Here is a 22,983-nt window from a genome sequence, read left to right as displayed (position 1 = left end):
AAAAGGGAGAGTGCAATGCGCATAATCGACCGAGCTTAAGCAAGTAGTTCCCCGATATGTTAGTCATGCTATACTAATTTTTGGATTATGATAATCGTATTATGTGTATGCTTTCAAAATTGTATACGGCTAGGGTCTTATAACCTCAGAATGACTGATTTGGCCTGGTTTCTTGCTCCTTGTCTGGTTGTGGTCTTAAGAGTAGAGTCTGTTATTCGAAAGTCTATTTGATCATTTTCTGTGTATAATTTACATGCATAAGGCAACCTTTTATGATTGAGTTCTGGTTTGATATGGATGGAGTAAATCTTATGATAACCTAGGATTTGAGCTATGAGGTAGCCCATGAGATATGATTTGTTCTGGGATGATTTAGAGTTATGAGTTAGAGACTTGGGGAAGGTACAGGTAGGTGTGGAAGGTAGTATTGGGGCCATACAACTAATCATAGGACCTGTCCCCGAACCAATGTTAGATCTAGAAACTCTAAGGAGAACCGGTGTGGAGGGATCCCTATTTTTAATATCTTGATAATTTTGTTTTGTGATATTTCGGATCAGGATGGTGGTGATGCATCACGGAGCTGGGGGATCATGATCGAGATCCAGTTCAGACTACGATACCGACCCATTGATGAGAGGTTGTACAAGCTTATTACATCCAAGGTCACAAGAGGCATCATTGACGCTACGCCAACGATTTTTGGGATGGTAAAGGAATGGGTGATGGAGATCATAGAGGAGTGACTCCGATCATTTCGAGATGAGATTTTTGCACACCAGGTCGAGGCTCGAACTTCCTCATTTAGGGAGTTCAAGGTGTGTGGAGTGCTTGAGTTCTTCAAGGATAGGGACCCCATAGCTAGTCAACGCCGAGTGGCAGACATGGAGAATGCCCAGCACACGAGCTTTTACCCTGATGCGGTAAATGTAGGGTTTGCCTCATGTATGCTTACGGACCAAGCCAGGGATTGGTGGGAGGAGGTGACTAGCCTGGTGAGAGTAGCCAGTGTGGTTGAGATGACATGTGCAGAGTTTTTCAGATGCTTTGATCTGGAGTTTGCACCATCTATTGAGGTGCAACGGTTAGTAAGGGAGTTTCACCAGCTCCAGTAGACCAGCAAGACTATTGCAGAGATCACTGCCAAATTTCGGGAATAAGAACTATTGATACCGCAGTATGTTGAAGATGACGACATGAGGAGGACAAGGTATCAATCCATGTTGAGGGATGATATCAGTGAGTTTGTGAGCTTCACAGGGCGCAAGACCCTGAATGAGATGGTAAGAGAAGGCCTGAGAGCGGGATATGCAGTTGGAGCTTCCGCACTAAGAAAAAGCCAGAGCAGGTTCAGGAAAATATGGGTCATGCTAAAAAGCCTAAGACCTCTAATTCTTCAGGTAGGAGCCAGCAGGGTCGTGGTCGTTGTGGCAAGTGTGTGAAATGGCACAGTGGAGTTAGTCGTGGGACGGGCCCGATATGTTATACATGTAGTCAGTTGGGCCATACAAGCATGGACTGCCCCAAGAAGGACTTCATATCTCTCCACTAAACCCAGGCTGACCATAAAAGGCTGATTGTCCGAGGTTGCAGGGAGGAGGAGAAGCAGTGGCGGCGCTTGCACCCTCCAAGATGAGGATCACTAATGGACGCCCTATCACGGTGAAGAATACTACGGTGAAAAATCAAGCATTTCAATTAACTACAGAGGATGCTCGGGTAGCACCGGATGTCATTGTTGGTATGTATTTTATTTTCCTGATTGATATAGATTTAAATTGCTTATATATATATATATATATATATATATATATATATATATATATATATATATATATATATATATATATAAGTGTATGCTCCTGTATCGTGACCTTTTTGGTCAATTTCTTGTAGGCTCACGTTCTTTTCAATTTGGTAGCTACCTGATCGTTCGTGTTGCTTGCGCTTATCAAGAAGTTGAAGGATGCCCTTGGAGCTTTGGATTCCCCGCTTAAGGTTGAGATAGCGGATGACCGCATTGTGAGTGCTGCAACGGTTTATCAGGACTGGGTGTTGAATGTGCTTGGTGAGAGGTTTCAGGTCGACCTGGATCGGATATTGTTGTAAGGGTTGAAGGTGATCATTGGGATGGACTAGTTGGGGGCCAATGTGACATCCCCAAAATCACGGCCAAAAAAGACCGATTTTGTTTATGCTTTACAAAAATCAGAGTACTTCTTTTCATAAAAATGTTGCGGAATTTGTTCCCAGAAAAACATGATAAATATGTTATTAAATCATTTCGAAGAAATGTATTTTATTCATTTCAAAACGTTTGGGATGTCATCGTTAATACAGAAACATAAGCATAAACAGAACTAACATTTATTTACACTAGCAATGTACATCTTTTTAAATCTCTCAGTGTAAAGTGACTTCGTATCAACACCTGTGATATAAATAAACTGAGTGGGTCAGGTTGGGAAACCTGGTGAGTACATAGGGTTTTCAACCCACAATAATATAATTGTTATGTTCAATCATCAAAGAATTAACCCAATTACCCATCCCCGTTATCTTCTTTACTCCTAAGAGTCATCTATCCTGCACTCGTTTATTCCAAAGTCCCTTACTTCCAGGGTTAGAGGACTGGCACTAAATCCATAGCTGCCGATATTCGTTCGTAAAGCACTAATTCCATAGCTGCTATATCTTACTCAATCCATAGCTACCAATTCCTACAGGTACTAAATCCATAGCTACCGGTGTCTAACTAATAGGTACTAAGTCCATAGCTACCAACTCCTAACAGGTACTAAATCCATAGCTACCAACGTCTGACAGGTACTAAGTCCATAGCTACCGGTGTTTGTCCCATAGGCACTAAGTCTATAGCTGCCAATGCATACTCACATCATCTTCTATCTCTCATCATTCATCTACCCATCGTCATACCCAACATATTCGTATATATAAAATACGTATACAGTTTAAATCCTTTAAAACATGTATAAAACGTTCATCCAGCATAGACAGCAAGTATTCAGATAATATGCACACATAGCACGTAGTTTATATAAAATATTTCATATCTATGTGTAAGATGAAAGGGACCATGCACTCACCTGATAGACGGTGACTCAACACTCGGACAGCGTTTCGATACTCTCAAAGCAAATTCCTTCGATAAAACCTAGTACCAATACCACTAGGGTTTAGTCTAACGATAACCGTGACTAATTAATAGTCTAGCTATTATTATTATTATATAAGTGTTAAATAACACTCAATATAACTCATAATAATAGCCCAAATAATTATTTTCAGGTCCTAATAATGTTACTATAATTAATTAGAAGCTATATTAAAACTAGCGTAGGCGTAGCTCACTTACAACGGGTTTTTCGCAAAACCGGGCTTCGCTGGAGCAGCGTTTCCCGAGCTGAAAGGCTCTTTTCTCGTAGCCGTTGGACGCTCCGGGGCTTCCGCCTCGTGCTAGGGAGTTACCCTAGGCTTTAGGGGGTTGGGGAGGCTTAGAGAGAGAGTTTAGAGAGAGAAAGAAGGGTTTGAAGGTGTGAGAATGAATGGAACCCGACACCTCTATTTATAGGGGTGCTAACTGCTCTACTCGCCGAGTAGGGGGGACCTACTCGGCGAGTTGGTCCATGTGGTGGCCTTCTGGTGGTGCCACGTGTCCAATTCTGGTGGTGCCACGTCACCCCCTATCGCGTATCAGCCTTCAAACTTAGAAAAATCATAATTTTCTCATACGAGCTCCGTTTTCGACGTTATTTATATCCACGCGTAGGTAAAATCAAGATCTACAACTTTCGTTTAGACTTAGTCGGCTAATTCTCGACTGATCTCAAATTTAACAGTAGGAGGCGTTTAGACTGTTAAATGACCGCGAAGAATTCATAACTCCTTCATACGGACTCCATTTTCGTCTGTCATTGTACCGTTGAGTTCCTATTAATGAGATCTTCAACTCTCATTCAGGTCACGTAAGCCAAGAACCGTTCGAACTAAAATTCAAGTTTCGGGCTGTACACTACTAAGTCGAATCTTAGAAAAAATCATAACTTCCTCATACGAAGTCAGATTTGGGCGTTCTTTTTATCGATGCTCTTAGTTTAACATATTATACGACTTTTGTTTAGATTGCTAAGGATATATCTCGCTCTATCGTAAATTCACTATTTACGCTTCCCGGTGCCGTGCCGGTTTTGCCGTAAAACTTCGACGGGCCATAACTTCTTCGTTATAACTCGGATTTCGGCGTTCTTTATATGTACGGAAACCTTGTGACATATTCTACAACTTGGTTAAGATTATTTATTCTAAATAATCTTTTGTCGAAAAGTCATTTTCGACCCCTATTGCCTCTAAATTGACTAGCCCGGATCTGCGAGCGTTACAATTATCTCTGCCTTAGGATGATTACGTCCCGGAATCATCAACGAAACAAGGATCGTATAATGACTCCATAATTCATCTCTTGATTGTGCACCTGCTCTCTACCTTAGATTAGACTCCAAATTATGACCTATCATCATGTGATGCACATTTAGACTCAGGTCTCTTAAATTCCAAAACAGACTAAGCCTTCCTTCATGTTCTAATGTGATATAATCATACTTTAACATGTAGCATTTCTAGCTACCAACGAGCGCGATACTTCTATTTATCGCTTTGATTTCAATCGTTTGTTTTAAGTCGAACGCTACATCAAACTTGGTTCTCTTAACCACGTAAGCATCAAACTTTGATTTCAATCGTTTGGTTTAAGTGGGTTAGATCTGATCCCACATCGGCTGGGAAGGAGAACTAAGCATTCCTTATACGGGGTGTGGATACCTTCCCTATCACAACGCGTTTTAAAGCCGTGAGGGCAGTAGATCCCATAAGAACTCTGCAGTTAAGCGTGCTCGGGCGGGAGTAGTACCAGGATGGGTGACCCCCTGGGAAGTCCTTGTGCCGAGTGGCCCAAAGCGGACAATATTGTGATACGTGCTAGAGGGGGATGTTACAAATGGTATCAGAGTTAGGGCACGGCTCGATGTGTTCGACAGGGACGTCGAACCCTATAATGGGGGGTGAAAGTGGGTTAGATCTGATCCCACATAGGCTGGGAAGGAGAACTAAGCATTCCTTATAAGGGGTGTGGATACCTTCCCTATCACAACGCGTTTTAAAGCCGTGAGGGCAGCAGATCCCATAAGAACTCTGCAGTTAAGCGTGCTCGGGCGGGAGTAGTTACAGCCAATGCGACCATGATAGATTTCAAGCACCAGCTGGTGAGAGTTCGAACCCCAAGTGGGGGAGAACTGGTTATTAATAGAGAGAGGGCCTCGCAGGGGCCAACCCTCTATTAAGATGTGAGGGCTAGGAGATTTCTTCATCAAAGTTGTTCAGGATTGTTGGCGTATGTCTCGGACACGAGGGTTGATGCCCCAACAGATTTGGATGTTTACAAGTTGTACAAGAGTATGAGGATGTCTTTCCAAAGGAGCTGCTAGGGGTGACTCAAGAGAGGATAGTAGAGTTTCAAATTGATTTGCTGTTGGGTTCTGCACCGATAGCTAGGGCATTGTACTGGCTAGCTCCTCCCGAGATGCAGGAGCTATCTACACAGCTTTAGGAGCTACTAGACCTAGGGTTCATTCGTCATAGCAGTTCCCCGTGCGGAGCACTGATCCTGTTTGTGAAAAAGAAAGATAGGCCACATGATGTGTATCGATTATTGGGAGCTGAAGATATACCGAAGATCGAGGATCGATGATTTGTTCAATTAGTTGTAGGGTGAATCTTGGTTTTCCAAGAATGATCTTCGATCGGGGTATCATCAGATTAGGATTAGGGCTGAGGATATGTCGAAGACAGCTTTCAAGACTTGGTACAGACACTATGAGTATGTGGTGATGCCATTAGGGTTCAGCAATGTCCCAATAGTGTTCCTGGATCTCAAGAGAAGGGTGTGTAGACAGATGTTGGATCGGTTGCTGATCATTTTCATTGATGATATCTCGGTATATTCTAAGACCAAGGAGCAACACGAGCAGCATCCAAGGGAGGTATTGGAGACATTGAGAACGAAAAGGCTTATGCCAAGTTCTCAAAGTGTGATTTCTGGATGCGAGAGGTGCAGTTATTGGGTAACGTCATCAATCAGGAGGGTATTTCGGTTGATCCAGCCAAGGTTGAGGAAGTAGTACGATGGGAGTACCGAAGAATTCGTCCGAGATCCGTAGCTTCTTGGGTCTTGTAGGGTATTATCAAAGATTCATCTAGGATTCTCCAAGATCGCTGTGAGATTGATCCATTTGACCAAGAAGAATATCGCTTTCTGGTGGGGCCTAGACCAGCAGTCGACTTTTGAGACCTTGAGGTAAAGGTTATGTAAGGCCCCCATTCTAGTACTACCTAAAGGATTGGATAATTTGGTGGTGTATTGTGACGCATCTATCTCGGATTAGGGGAGGTTTTGATGTAGCGGGGACATGTGATCGCGTACGCCTCGAGACAGTTGAAGCCTCATGAGGCACATTACCCCACTCATGACATAGAACTATGGGCAGTGGTATTTGCCTTCAAAATCTAGAGGCATTACTTATATGGGTGTGGTTTACCATCTATACTGACCACAAGAGTTTGAAGTATTTGATGGATCAACAGAACCTCAAAATGTGACAGAGGAGGTGGTTGGATGTACTAAAAGATGATGACTTCAAGATCTTATACCATCCAGGGAAGGCTAACGTGGTGGCTAATGCTTTGAGCAGCAAGACGGAGGGTTCCTTGATCGGAGATGTTTGTTTGAGGATGAAGGTGGTTTCTCCATTGTTAGATATAATCAGGAAGGCTCAAGTGGAGGGTTTGAAGAAAGAGAACAGGAAGTTAGAGTGGATTCAGGGTCAGATTCCCTTATGTGTTCGGGATGGTTGAGGTCTTTTGACATAACATAGCCGGGTCTGGTTTCCAACATCTGGGGGAGTGAGACAAAATATATTGGAAGAGGCACACAAGTCCCATTTCTATATACATCGGGGGCCTACAAAATGTATAGAGATCTAAGGCTGAGCTAATGGTAGCATGCATGAAGCGAGAGATCGTCTGGTCTGTGGATTAAAGTGAAAGATAATGGAAACAATCAATAAAAGTATCGCGATCACAGTTAAAGTAAGAATCTTGCAGCTAGAAGTGCTACATGCTAGAATGTGATTATATCACATTAGAACAACAATGAAGGTATATTCCATTCTGGAATTTGACTCTAAGAGACCTGAGTCTAAGAGTTTCATCATATGATGAGAGGTCATTAGAACATGACCCATCAGTCTTTTATGATAATCGAAGTAAAGAACTTATCTTAAGATTAGTATGTTTAATATGAAGGAGTCTCTAATTAGTATCAATTTTGTAGCTTAAAGCTTATGATTGGAAGTCCAACATGGGATAAAGAGTGGGTGCAAGATTGACCACGGCCTGCAATCAAGAAGTCCAAGAGTTAGATACTCATTCAAAGAAACATAGAAGTTACAATTTACCTAGGATGAAAATATAACACATGGAGTTATTATACAAACGCGGCTTTGTTGATGATTCTGGGACGTAATCATCCTAAGGGGGCGATAATTGTAACGCCTACAGATTTGGGCTTGTCAATTTAGAGACAATAAGCATCAAAAAATTGATTTTTTTTATAATGATTATTTAAATAAATAACCTTAACTATGTTGTAGTGCATGCCAAAAGGATTCCACAAATATAAAGAACGCTGAAATCCAAGTTATAACGAAGAATTTATAACCCGTCAAAGTTTCACGACAAAACCGACACAACACTGGGAATCATAAAAAGTGAGTTTACAATAAAAACACATTTTAGCCATAAGGTTCTAAATGAAATTCATAAAGCATGTCTCCTCCTACGTGTGGATATAAAGAACGTCAAAAACAGAGCTCGCATTCAAAAGTTATGACCTTCTGAAGATACAACTGTCTGAGAGCATGACACGTGTCAAAAACCCTAATCTAACTCGGCTCACGACGTGAGCATGTTTTCTCACAGCGTGAGGAGTCAAACAGACACTAATCGATTCTAAAAACACACTTGGGAACTCTACAGTATGACTCTTGGAAGCTCACGATGTAAGCATATCATTCTCACAACGTGAGAAGTCATCCGGACACCTTTCGGAGCTATGAATGTAGATGGCGAAACTACGAGGTGACACAACCATGGATTACGATGTGAGCATGTGTGGCTCAAGATGTAAGAGAGACCAAAACTACCTATAAATAGCAAATTTGACCATTTCATTCCTTACACCTAAACTTTCTTTTTCTCTCACGTTTGCTGAAGGCATTCCGCATCTCGAGCCCGACGATCATGAACCACTGACTGTTTCTAGTTAGATTCTATAAAATCAAGCTAATAATGTGAGTTCATAGTTACTTTCATCTTACACATAGGTATCAAGTATTTAATATAAATTACTGTAACACCCCAAAGTTTGGAGAGCCAAGAAGAGAAAGAAAACATCAAGTTTAGGGGAGACTCGGTGAGTCCATGGAGGGACTCGGCGAGTCCGAGCGGGATCCGGGTTGTGGTGAAAGCGACCGACTCGGCGAGTCGGCCAAGGAGACTCGACGAGTTGGGTCTGAACGAGGAAAACCCTAAATCCGGGAACTTGGAGCCTATTTAAGCGTCTCATTCTCCTTCCTAGGGTTCCTTTACTGCCTCTTTACCCCAGAACACCAAACCCTAGCCGCCATATCCGTTTTTGAGCTAGATCTTGCCTTGAAGAATGCACTAAAGCTTGGAGAAGGAAGAAAAGCCTTGGAGGGGCAAGAAGGGACTGTATATCCGAGATTGAGAAGACATTTCAGACCAGTTGGAGGTAATAAGCTGTTTCTTGGACTCCCTTTGCACCTAGATCTATTCTTATATGTGAGTTTTGGTCATTTTTAGTATGATATGTAACCAATCCGAGTTGGAGGTTCAGATCTGAGGTCGCTACCTCAGATCCATTTTTGTTTTGGTCTTGAATCCCCTAAAGTATCAGCCCTTGGTATGTTGAAGAAGTATGTTTGCCATAAACCCGAATTTAGGGTGTTTTGAGCCTAGATCTCTTAATCTACACGTAAAGTTTGCCACTTTACGTGGGGAATAGTCCCTAGAAGTATTGATCTATGAGTTGGAAACTCTGTTTGGCTCGAAAAGCCACTGCATGGATTGAGCACTGGATAGACTCGGCGAGTCCTTCGAGTGGACTTGGCGAGTAGCTTGAAGATGAGGAGGAACTTGACGAGTAGGATGAACAACTCATCGAGTCGGATGAAGTTAGGCATGGACTCGGCGAGTTGGATGAACAACCCGACGAGTTGGTTGAAGATTGTCCAGGACTCGGCGAGTCTGTTCTTGGACTCGGCGATTCAGATCGCGAAACCCTAAACCCTTCAAGTTGAGACTCGAATCAGTGAGTCGGGTGGTGACTCAGCGAGTTGGACAGGACAGGACTTGGACCTAGTTGGACTCGGCGAGTCATGGATTGACTCGGCGAGTCGAGTCGCGAATAAGAAAGTCCCACAGCATATGAACTCGACGAGTCAGTAGATAGACTCGGCGAGTAGGGTTGACCCGGAAGGTTGACTTTGACCAGGATTTTGACCTCGACCAGAATTGACCTAGTGACCTTTGGAGGTCAGTTGGAGTAAGTGTTATATTGATATTGGTAGCTTGAGGAGCTAGTGGAGCAGCAGTCGAAGTCAGCGGTTAGGTAGCAGTCAAAAGGATTAGCAGCAGCAGTTCAGCAGCATCAGGTGAGTTTCCTTCCAGTAGGGACGGGTCTAAGGCCACAATGCCGGCCCGTTCAGTTAGCAGTAGTTTCCGGACTTCGGTCCGATGCAGTAGTTAGTATGTTTGATGCCTTCGTGGCTCAGACAGGATTTATGTGCTATGTTTTATGTGTTATGTGTTATGTGTTTCGGGCTACGGCCCGATGTAGTATGCAGTATATGTGTTCATGCTAGTTGATATGTTATGCTATGCTATGTTCAGTCAGTTAGTCCGGACTTCGGTCCGATGCCGGGGAGAAGGTCCCAGTCAGTTTCCGGACTTCGGTCCGATGTAGGGGGCAAGGCCCCAGTTAGTCCGGACTTCGGTCCGATGCAGGGGACAAGGTCCCAGTCAGTTTCCGGACATCGGTCCGATGTAAGGGGCAAGGCCCCAGTTAGTCCGGACCTCAGTCCGATGCAGGGGACAAGGTCCCAGTCAGTTCCGGGCTTCGGTCTGATGCAGTTAGTTTTGGACTTTAGTCCGATGCAGGGGACAAGGTCCCAGTCAGTTCCGGACTTCGGTCCGATGCAGTTTCCGGGCTTCGTCCCGATGCAGTGGGCAAGGCTTAATATGTGTTTATATGTTATTGTATGGTATGTGGTAGTTTGGGGGAGCTCACTAAGCTTCGTGCTTACGGTTTTCAGTTTTGGTTTCAGGTACTCAGTTTTCAAAAGAGGAGCTCGGAGAGATTGCAGTGCACACACCATAGTCAGTTAGCCTGGGAATGTTTGACTCTGATAATGATATTATGTTTTGAATTAATACTCGAGAATTTATGTTATGACTTATGATACAGTTTTTATAATTATGATTCTAGTAATGCTTTTAAAGAAATTTTTTTGGTCTTGATTTTTGGGTCGTTTCAAGTTGGTATCAGAGCCTTGGTTTGAGGGATTCAGATATGCATTCGAGTGTATTTGAACTCAAACTAAGGACACGATAAAGGATTTTCAAAAGAAAAACATTTTTGAAAAAGGGTTCTGGAAAAAGAACATAGAAAGAAAAGAGTTTTGAAAACGAGAAAAGGGTGTGGTGCATGCAATCAGCCGAGCTCAAGTAAGTACTCCCAATTTACCCATACAAGTTATGTTATGATCATCATTATCAGTTTCAGTTTCAGTTTCAGCTTCTGTAGAACAGCATGCTAGAATAAGACTAAGGATCTAGGATGATGCCTTATGTGCCTGTTTTATGTGTTTCAGCTGATAAGAATTGCATGCTAGTATTGAGTAGACAGTAGTAGGATAGCCTGTGTAGGTTATGCCTGATAGCATGAGCTTAGCATTGTATGCTAGTGCAGTTTCTTGTTATGAGAATTGTTTTGCCTAAGTATGTTTCCTTTATCCGAATGCTACTTGCTTTGTGCTTTGTGGGACTCTGAGTGATGGGAGTTAGCCATTAGGTGAATATGTCACATCACATGTGATTAGGGTTGGATAATCTAAGAGTGCTAGATTTGGCCCTACTGCGTAGCTCTTGTCTGAGTCCAACCATTGTAGGGACGAGACTTTTACTCGAAGGATTATCCGAGCCTCATCACGTGTGATGGTATTCAGGTGGTGGCTAATTGGCATTACAAGGAGGCCTTCAGCAGCTGAGGACTGTTTGGGAAGAGTCAGAGGTTCCCTAGGGCAAGCCTAGGATGAGAGTAGCAGAGATCAGTAGAAGAGTAAAGGGGACTTGGGGGAGTTGAGGTAACTCTTGAGGAAAGTACGGATAGATGTGGAAGGTAGTAGGGGCCCATACTACTGAAAGCAGAGGATCCGTACTCGATTCAAGAGGGGCCGAGGCCAAACCAATGAACTAGTAGAGTATGTGAGAGATCCCTCAGCAGTAGTATGTAATTGGTCAGGGATTGTTATATTTTCAGCATGGTGATGTTGTGCGATATATTAGTTGGCAGTTCAGGTGTAGGGGAGGGGTCTGGCTCGGGCTTTAGAGCCGGACAGCTTGATGATCAGATGAGGGATTTCATTTCCGTAGAGATTATGCGCAACATCATCGATCAGACTCCAGTGATTTTCGGTTCAGTTGGAGAGGCTATTGTGGAGCTCATGGACAGTCATCTTGAGGCCTTTAGGGCCGGGTTAGTTTCAGGACAGATTGGGGCTCGTCTAGGTCCCGAATCTTATAGAGTTCAGGGATCCATCAGGGAGGGAGATCCCATTTCTAGTTTCTGCTATCAAGGGGCAGGGGTGTGTGGGGCATTCTGTCTCCAAGAGAAACCATTGCATAATTGGATAGTTGAGGAAGTTTCGCGAGCCATTCGCGAGGGTCTGCCAGACATGGTCGTGAGGATCACTGATAGATTGATAGCGAGGCTTCAGGACCAGACATCTGTTGTTCAGTCAGCAGACGTTGCCATTGGGGTAACGCAGGAGCAAGAGTCGGGCAGGGAGTCGGAAGGGAAGAGGAAAATGGATGACACTCAGGTTGCCACAGGTTCGAGTAAGAGGCCCAAGAGTTCAGATTTGAGGACGAGGAACTATCAGAGCCGCAGTTGATGCGGGAAGTGCGGAAGGACGCACATGGGTGTGTGTAGGCGTAGAAGTGGTGGCGATGCTGGGTGTTTCAAGTGCGGCCAGATTGGTCATTTTAGCAGAGACTGTGTTGTTACTATCACCCAGGGACTTGATCCGTTGTGTTTCCATTGCAGTCAGAGGGGCCACAAGAAGGCCCACTGTCCGAGTTTGTATTCAGCAGGGCAGGCGCAGGCGCCAGCTCCTGCCCTTGGAACTTCAAGTACCGTCAGTGGTTCTTAAGGCCGGGCAAGGGTGCCTACGGCTCGGAGCCGAGTTTCTCCGGTAGATTTCAGCAGGGATTCGAGCAGCACTGAGTAATGGAGGTATGTAACTTTGTTTTTGTCAGCTTATGTTATGATTATATTGTTATGGTTTCTGCATCAATTGTGGTATAAGTGTTGTGTTATGGAGTGGCTTGCTTGTGATTATGTCATATGCCATTTGCATACCTCGGATAATTGGTTGGTAGTTAGGGGATGTGCTCATATGGAGAACTTTCGGGGGATGCAGTAACTGTAGCATGGTAGGGAGAGATCTGGTTCGTTTCGCTAGTTCGGAGTGGATAGTGGTTTGGATGGAATGGTCAAATTCCTACCTGGCGGGCTTGGGTTCCCCAGTAGAAGTTTTGGAATGGTAGTAAAGGTCGGGATCTCTTTTGAATGTGAAGCAGCAAGGGGTAAGCAGGATCGAAGTGGGGGAGAACCCTCCGGGTATACATGGATAAGAGTCACTCAGAATGAGTGCGCGGCCTCTAAGAAGAAGTGGTAGTAGCACAGTGATGGATGGATTGAGAAGTTCAGAATTGGGAGTTCGAGAACTTTTCCCAGCAGTGGGTTCATGTAATGGGGATGGTTAGAAGCTGGTTGGGAATCCAGGATTTGAGGACCACCTGTAAGGGCTCAAGTGAGTCGGAATGAGGATCCGGAGAAAACGGTTAGCAGGAGATGTCCTCGTAGTAGTAGCCAGTGGCAGAGCTAGCATGCAGGATTATGTGGATTCAGGAGTTGGGAGGTTGGAAACTTCCCAACAGTAGCTTCTTGTATCCGGATCAGTAGACGGTTGGTTTGGGAACCAAGCCGGAGAACTCCTCGACGAAGCGCTAAGTATATCAAGGATATAAGATGTCGGGGATGATGCAGAATTCAAAGAGTGAGGGCTGGTTTGAGGAATCGGGATGAGGAATCACTAGCGGGACTAGGGATAGTCAGGATGTCCTCGGGATAGATAGTAGTAGTAGTGTTGTAAGTCTGCAGGGGGTAGCCATAGCATTCACTAGCATTCAGATAGTAGTAGAGTGTTGTAAGCCTGCGGTGGTAGTCGTAGCATTCTCTAGCAGTTAGATAGTAGTAGAGTGTTGTAAGTCTGCGGGGGTAGCCGTAGCATTCACTAGTAGTCAGATAGTAGTAGAGTGTTGTAAGTCTGCGGGGGTAGCCGTAGCATTCACTAGCAGTCAGATAGTAGTAGAGTGTTGTAAGTCTGCGGGGGTAGCCGTAGCATTCACTAGTAGTCAGATAGTAGTAGAGTGTTGTAAGCCTGCAGGGGTAGCTGTAGCGTTCATTAGCAGCCAGATAGTATTTGAGAGTTGTGAATCTGCGGGTGTAGCCGTGGCTTTTATCAGATTGGTAGCAGCATGAGCGCGTTGTTGAATGCGGGAACGTAGTAATTCCCACCCGTTCGGGTGTAGCAGTGGGAATATGGGAATCCACGGGTTAGATTCGGATTTCCCAAATGGTTCAGTTATGGCTAAGTCAGCAAATTTTGGCTATAGATCGTCACATCAGTTATGAGATCAGAGTAGCAGTGGACCGTTGGGGTTCGGGTATGTTAAGGGCTACCGTCAGTCTAGGAACCATCATGTTGTTAGCCATGGAATGGATGATGTCAGGATGTGATGTATGGACCCGATCGGTTGGATCGGAAGGTTGTTAGAGCCACAATGACAGGATAACTAGTGGACACTAGTCCTAGAGGAAGATTTCATTCAGAAGTCGTGGAAGCGACTAAGTGCGGGTCCCTTGACTCCACAATTGGGTTTGAGTTTAGTGTTTTAGGCAGCTCAGTGTTTCAGCCAGTTTAGTGTTTCAAGCAGCTCAGTGTTTCAGCCAGTTTAGTGTTTCAGGCAGCTCAGTGTTTCAGCCAGTTCAGTGTTTCAAGCAGCTCAGTGTTTCAGCCAGATCAGCGTTTTAGGCAGTTTAGTGTTTCAGACAGGTTTAGTATTGCAGACAATTCAGTGTTTGGAAGGTTTCAGGGTTTTGGGTCAGTATTGTATTTGCGTTGGAATGCAAGTGTTGACGGTATAGTTGGTTGATTTGGAAATGGCAAGTCTCTCTCAGTAGGATCAGCTGAGCCTTCGGCCGAGTATAGTGATATGTAAAGATAGCTAGGCAGGTAGCTTTTCTTTCAGGATGGAAGGCTCGAGTTAGTAGGAGTTGGGTAATCAGATGGGATATATGCAAGCTATTTCCAGCAACATCGTTTCAGTATGAGCGGAAGAATGGATAGAACAGTTATAGATAGTCGAAGTATTTTCAGGAGTCGCTGGAAGCGACTAGGAGATTGCGATGGAGTATAGTGACCGGTGGGAGTCCGGTAACTCGGATATCGGTAGATTAGTTGGACCAAAGTGGTCTCAGTGCATCCAGTAGGCGGATGAGAGGTACAGAATTTCCAGCCAAAGGAAGTAACGCTAGAAAACTTATGGAAAGGAGAAGGATTCAGTATGTACCAACGATAATGATCGGCAAGGTGAGTGGCTGGAGTGATGGACAAAAAGGGCGTTAGATTTTCCAGACCGAGAGTTGGAGGCAGTTCGAAGGCAGTTGATCGTAGCCAACTTCGAGGACGAAGTTTAGTTTAAGTGGGTGAGAGTTGTAACACCCCAAAGTTTGGAGAGCCAAGAAGAGAAAGAAAACCTCAAGTTTAGGGGAGACTCGGCGAGTCCATGGAGGGACTCGGCGAGTCCGAGCGGGATCCGGGTTGTGGTGAAAGCGACCGACTCGGCGAGTCGGCCAAGGAGACTCGACGAGTTGGGTATGAACGAGGAAAACCCTAAATCCGGGAACTTGGAGCCTATTTAAGCATCTCATTCTCCTTCCTAGGGTTCCTTTACTACCTCTTTACCCCAGAACACCAAACCCTAGCCGCCATATCCGTTTTTGAGCTAGATCTTGCCTTGAAGAATGCACTAAAGCTTGGAGAAGGAAGAAAAGCCTTGGAGGTGCAAGAAGGGACTGTAGATCCGAGATTGAGAAGACATTTCAGATGAGTTGGAGGTAATAAGCTGTTGCTTGGACTCCCTTTACACCTAGATCTATTCTTATATGTGAGTTTTGGTCATCTTTAGTATGATATGTAACCAATCCGAGTTGGCGGTTCAGATCTGAGGTTGCTACCTCAGATCCATGTTTGTTTTGGTCTTGAATCCCCTAAAGTATCAGCCCTTGGTATGTTGAAGAAGTATGTTTGCCATAAACCCGAATTTAGGGTGTTTTGAGCCTAGATCTCTTAATCTACACGTAAAGTTTGCCACTTTACATGAGGAATAGTCCCTAGAAGTATGGATCTATGAGTTGGAAACTCTGTTTGGCTCGAAAAGCCACTGCATGGATTGAGGACTGGATAGACTCGGCGAGTCCTTCGAGTGGACTCGACGAGTAGCTTGAAGATGAGGAGGAACTCGACGAGTAGGATGAACAACTCGTCGAGTCGGATGAAGTTAGGCATGGACTCGGCGAGTTGCATGAACAACCCGATGAGTTGGTTGAAGATTGTCTAGGACTCGGCGAGTCTATTCTTGGACTCGGCGAGTCAGATCGCGAAACCCTAAACCCTTCGAGTTAAGACTCGAATTAGTGAGTCGGGTGGTGACTCAGCGAGTTGGACAGGACAGGACTTGGACCTAGTTGGACTCGGCGAGTCATGGATTGACTCGGCGAGTCGAGTCGCGAATAAGAAAGACCTAGAGCATATGAACTCGGCGAGTCAGTAGATAGCTCGGCGAGTAGGGTTGACCCGGAAGGTTGACTTTGACCAGGATTTTGACCTTGACCAGAATTAACCTAGTGACCTTTGGAGGTCAGTTGGACTAGGTGTTATATTGATATTGGTAGCTTGAGGAGCTAGTGGAGCAGCAGTCGAAGTCAGAGGTCAGGTAGCAGTCAAAAGGATTAGCAGCAGCAGTTCAGCAGCATCAGGTGAGTTTCCTTCTAGTAGGGACGGGTCTAAGGCCACAATGCCGGCCCGTTCAGTTAGCAGTAGTTTCCGGACTTCGGTCCGATGCAGTAGTTAGTATGTTTGATGACTTCGTGGCTCAGGCAGGATTTATGTGCTATATTTTATGTGTTATGTGTTATGTGTTCCGGGCTACGGCCCGATGTAGTATGCAGTATATGTGTTCATGCTAGTTGATATGTTATGTTATGCTATGCTATGTTCAGTCAGTTAGTCCGGACTTCGATCCGATGTAGGGGACAAGGTCCCAGTCAGTTTCCGGACTTCGGTCTGATGTAGGGGGCAAGGCCCCAGTTAGTCCGGACTTCGGTCCGATGCAGGGGACAAGGTCCCAGTCAGTTTCCGGACTTCAGTCTGATGTAGGGGGCAAGGCCCCAGTTAGTCCGGACCTCAGTCCAATGCAGGGGACAAGGTCCCAGTCAGTTCCGGGCTTCGGTCCGATGCAGTTAGTTCCGGACTTTGGTCTGATGCAGGGGACAAGTTCCCAGTCAGTTCCGGACTCCGGTCCGATGCAGTTTCCGGGCTTCGTCCCGATGCAGTGGGCAAGGCCCAATATGTGTTTATATGTTATTGTATGGTATGTGGTAGTTTGGGGGAGCTCACTAAGCTTCGTGTTTACGGTTTTCATTTTTGGTTTCAGGTACTCAGTTTTCAAAAGAGGAGCTCGGGGAGATTGCAGTGCACACACCATAGTCAGTTAGCCTGGGAATGTTTGACTCTGATAATGATATTATGTTTTGAATTAATACTCGAGAATTTATGTTATGACTTATGATACAGTTTTTATAATTATGATTCTAGTAATGCTTTTAAAGAAATTTTTTTGGTCGTGATTTTTGGGTCGTTTCAATTACGTCTTCTGTGTGCATATTATTTGTGTTCCTGATATCTATGTTGGATGAATGATTTATACATGTTTTAAATGATCTAAACTACATATGTATTTTATATCTACGAATATGTTTGGTAGAACATGGGTAGATAAATAATGAGGGATAAAATATGATATAGATGAATATTGGCAGTTGCACCTTAACCCATAGGTTTTAGCGCTTTACGTACTCAACAAATGTACTCTAAATAGCATGTCAGCTACACCTAAAGGATAATATCAGCAGCTGAGCCTAATAGAGAAAATCATAATGATGGCTGCTGCGCTTAAAGGATAATATTGTCAGTTATTCCTAATAGATAATGTCATTATCCTAGTAGCTATGCCTAAATGGTAATATTGGCAGATGTGCCCAATAGATTGATGGGTTTTAGCCATAAGAACTTTCCTATGTGCGCATGCAAAACCCTAATGCTCGGATCTAGGCTTTCTAATTAAACATGCTTTGAATCCAAGACTTCTAATGCCTAATTAGATTAAATAACAACATTGAAATAGATCTAGAACCATACCTTTGAATTCCTTGTTGATCTTGTTGTCTTGGAGCTTCTAGAGTCACAAATGTCACTCCTCTAATGGCTTACAAACACCAATAACAAGAAAGATGATTTAGGAGAGAGGAGAGGGGAGGAATTCAGCCAGAGTATCTATACTTTAGATGGTGTGTAGAATTCCCTCACCCCTAGGGTCTATTTATACTTGTAGACTCCTTAAGGATTACAGCTTTAACCCTAATTGGATAACTTAGACTTTAAGTTAATCCATATCCTTTCCTTGATAACCCTATAGATGATTTTGGCTTCTCCAAGCCCTAGAAATCGTCCATCCTATCTTGGATAAGGATTTATAGTCTAAAGTGTAACTATCAAACAATTGACAGTTTATACCCTTTTATTTAATTAATCTCTTTAAGTCACTAAATTAATTCCAAATAATCTATGACTTATATTAATCAAATAACCATATATTATTCCTTATAATATTTACTCTCTCTTAACAAATCATCCATCAAGTTGCTATGGTGAAGGCAACCCAAAAGGACCACGCACAATCGGGTCAAATACTTGTCTAATATAGTTGCAGCCTTAGACACTATTCCAACAGTCTCCCACTTGGATAAGTCTAGTAACTATACAAGTACAATTCGGTTTGCAATCATAGCTCTCAAAGACGCTGTCAAACTCTAATCTAATCAATCTTGTCCTTTAGATAAGGGATCGTACAGTCCTCTGTTAGATATCATGCTGACAATCCTATGGAATGGTTAGTCTAGCATTTGATTTCTCGATCTCCGATTTATTCGACATAGAACTTAATCAAACACATCAATTCAGTTCTGACCGGGCCCGGCACATAAGTCAAATCAAATCATCGAGCGGCCGAGATATCTCGTCTACCCTCTTAGGATAAAATTTACAGATAAACTTCGAATTATATGCATTTACTTATTTATTAACCAACTATACACAACAATGCGTTTTATAACACCGAGTTACTGATGCATTTTCGCATTATCAATGTACAATCAATTAACAAATAATAAACCATATATCTAAGTTTTAAGACTATATGATATTATCGTCTTGCGATCACCTTTTATATCGTATTCCATAAAGTGATTCCAGCAAGCGCGAGTTTGTTCTAATGCTCAAAACCAGTTCATAAGCACTCATGAACGTTGCAGCAACCCTTTGTTATGTCTAACACCATTTAGACAATCTACACACCAATTCATGACAATCTTCATTCATATCTACTTCCAACATATGAACGATTGTGGACAATTTGAACAATTCGATTATTCCTAATAAATTCAATTATTATGGAAGTCAAAACATGCAAAGTAAAACAATAGTTAAATGATTAACATAAGACAGTAACATTACTCATAAATAAAGCTCCTTTATTTAATCGCCAAATGTTAATTACATTTATCTATTATACGTTTCTAATACTATCTAATCTATACTAATATCATCCTTCAGCCCAATACTCCTAGCATGCTGTAAGTGCTTAACCCTACTCAGTCCCTTCGTAAGCGGATCTGCTAGGTTATCTTCCGATGATATCCTCTTAACTATGAGTTGTCCTTCTTCTACACGATGTCTAATGAAGTGATATTTTCTGTCGATATGTCTTGATCTACCATGATCCCTCGGTTCCTTGGTCAAGGCAACCGCACCTTCGTTATCACAGAAAATCTCCATGGGCTCCTTTATGGCAGGCACAACTCCAAGATCACTGATGAAGTTCTTTAGCCATATTGCCTCCTTCGACGCTTCGCTCGCTGCGATGTACTCTGATTCGCACATTGAATCAGTTACGGTTTCTTGCATGGAAATTTTCCAAGTTACTGCTCCTCCATTTAGGGTAAAGACCCAGCCCAACTGCGAACGGTAGTTGTCCCTATCGTTCTGAAAACTGGCATTACTATACCCTTGCACCTTCAAGTCATCACTCCCTCCAAGGACTAAGAACCATTCTTTCGTCCTCCAAAGGTACTTAAGGATGTTCTTCACCGGAATCCAATGTGCTTTGCCAGGGTTCCCTTGATATCTGCTAACCATGCTCAAAGCGAAGGCTACATCAGGGCGAGTACAAGTCATAGCGTACATGATTGAGCCAACTGTGGAAGCGTACGGTACTCGGCTCATTTCTGCTATTTCAGCTTCAGTACTCGAACTTTAAGTCTTACTCAACTTGGCATTTCCTTGTATCGGTAGTTCTCCCTTCTTTGAGTTTTCCATACTAAAACGTTTTAGTACCTTCTCTAAGTAAGTATTCTGACTAAGTCCAATTAGTCTCTTACTTCTTTCTCTTACTATCCTTATTCCCAAAATGTAAGAAGCCTCTCCGAGGTCCTTCATAGCGAAACACTTCCCGAGTCGGGATGTCGTTTCCAATGAGTAATATGTCATCGACATATAGAACGAGGAAGCTTACTATACTCCCACTGGCTTTGACATATACACAAAATTCGTCTTCGCTTCGTACAAATCCAAACTCTTTGACTTTCTCATTGAAGCAAAGATTCCATCTGCGAGACGCTTGCGTAAGTCCATAAATGGACTTCTCAAGCTTACACACTCTATTTGGATACTTCGGATTCACAAACCCCTCTGGCTGAGCCATGTAAACATCCTCATCCAACTTTCCGTTAAGGAAGGCGGTCTTGACATACATTTGCCAAATTTCATAATCATGAAATGCGGCAATTGCTAGCATCACTCTAATAGATTTAATCTTCGCAACTGGTGAGAAGGTCTCATCATAGTCAACTCCTGGAGTTTGAGTAAAGCCCTTCGCAACCAATCGCGCTTTATACGTGTGTACGTTCCCATCCACGTCGGTCTTCTTCTTGAAGATCCATTTGCACCCAACGGTCTTACGTCCGGGAACATAATCAACCAAATTCCAAACTTGGTTATTTTACATGGATTGGATCTCGCTATCCATTGCCTCTTTCCATTTCGCAAACTCCGGGCCTGCCATGGCTTCCTTATAGCTATTAGGTTCATCAAGATCTACTAGTGTACCATCACTAATATACGTGTCCCCTTCGGTAGTAATATGAAAACCATAAAACTGGGGATGAACTCTAACTCTATCGGAAAGTCTAAGAGGTAAGGACTCATCAATCAGTTCAACCGGAGTTTCCTTCTCGGGTTGAGTGCCAGCGGTAGAGGTTCCTTCATCTATCGACTCTTGAATCTCTTCAAGTTCGATTTGCCTCCCACTGTCTCCTTGGCTTATGAGTTCTCGCTCTCGGAAAACTCCTCTCCTCGCAACAAAGACAACGTTGTCCTTTGGTCTATAGAAGAGATATCCAAAGGATGTCTGCGGGTAGCCGATGAAAATACATTGCTCACTTTGAGGTTCAAGCTTGTCGTGAGTATCTCGTCTTACGAAAGCCTCGCAACCCCAAACCTTGATATGTGCCAACGAAGGAGCTTTCCCCGTCCACATCTCGTGAGGTGTTTTGGCAAACTTCTTAGTAGGGACTCGGTTAAGGATATGGGCGGCAGTCTCTAAGGCATACCCCCAAAAGAAGATAGGTAGTGAAGCATGACTCATCATAAAGCGAACCATATCCAATAAGGTTCGATTACGCCTTTCTGCCACACCATTCAACTGCGGTGTCCTAGGAGGCGTCAATTGCGAAACTATTCCACACTCCTTGAGATAATCGTGGAATTCAAGACTTAAGTATTCTCCTCCTCGATCGGATCAAAGCATCTTGATTTTCCTGCCCAATTGATTCTCCACTTCATTCTTGAACTCTTTGAACTTTTCAAAGGTTTCTGACTTTTGCTTGATTAAATAGATATACCCATATCTACTATAATCATCGGTAAAAGTCACATAGAAGCGGTTCCCATCCTTCGTGGTTGATCTAAAGGGTCCACATACATCGGTATATATTAGGTCCAATAGCCCCTCACCCCTTTCACAAGTATTCGTGAAGGGTGACTTAGTCATCTTTCCAAATAAACAAGACTCGCATGTGTCATCTTCCCTAAGGTCGAATGACTCCAACACTCCATCCTTTTGGAGTTGGGCTATGCGTTTCTTGTTGACATGTCCAAGATGACAATGCCACAAGGATGCTTTATCCATACTAGTGGAAGAATCAATATTCAAAACATCATTTCCTAAGTTATCAACAATCATGACAGTTTCATATATTCCATTACATGGTATAGCTTCAAAGTAAAAGACACTATTTAGATAAGCCAAAATAGAACCATTCTTATTATTAAAAGAAAATCTAAATCCTTCTCTATATAAACCATGAAATGAAATGATGTTTCTAGCCATTTCTGGCGAATAGCAACAATTGTTCAAATCTAAACATAAATTATTCCTAAGCACTAAAGAATGCACTCCAATCTTGGTAATAGGCGACGATCTTCTGTTCCCCATGATTAGATTGATCCTTCCTTGCTCCACATCCTTACTTCTTCTTAGTCCCTGCACATTTGAACAAATGTGATAACCACAACCGGTGTCAAGAACCCAACAAATAGCATGATTAGAATCGTTAGATTTAATTGTGTATATACCTGAAAAAGATGGCTTGATCTTTCCTTCTTTGATTGCTTGTAGGTATTCTGGGCAGCTTCTCTTCCAATGTCCTATCTTGTGGCAGTGGTGGCACTCTACCTCCTTCGGGTTAGGATAGGGCTTAGTGGGATCAACTTTGGTCCCACTAGAAGAGGCACCATCTCGGGCTTTAACCTTGCAATAGTTCTTCGATGAAGCCTTCCTCTTCTTTCCCTTTCCTTGACCAATTGCCAAGACAGGAGCAGCAGACGGATTGGGAGTAGGTGCAACAAAGTTGTCTTTGAAGTTGCTCTCAGCGACCCTCAAAAGACCTTGGAGTTTGCTTAGGGTTACCTCCTCTTTGTTCATGTGGTAGGTCATCCTAAATTGGTTGTACATTGGAGGCAAAGAGTGAAGCACCATGTCGATCGCCAAGTCTTCCCCAAAGTCAACATTTAACTTGCGAAGGCGATC

This window comes from Lactuca saligna, chromosome 3, assembly GCF_052625555.1.
Source record: "Lactuca saligna cultivar CGN05327 chromosome 3, ASM5262555v1, whole genome shotgun sequence".
NCBI classification, from domain to species: domain Eukaryota; kingdom Viridiplantae; phylum Streptophyta; class Magnoliopsida; order Asterales; family Asteraceae; genus Lactuca; species Lactuca saligna.
This window is presented reverse-complemented; position numbering follows the sequence as displayed.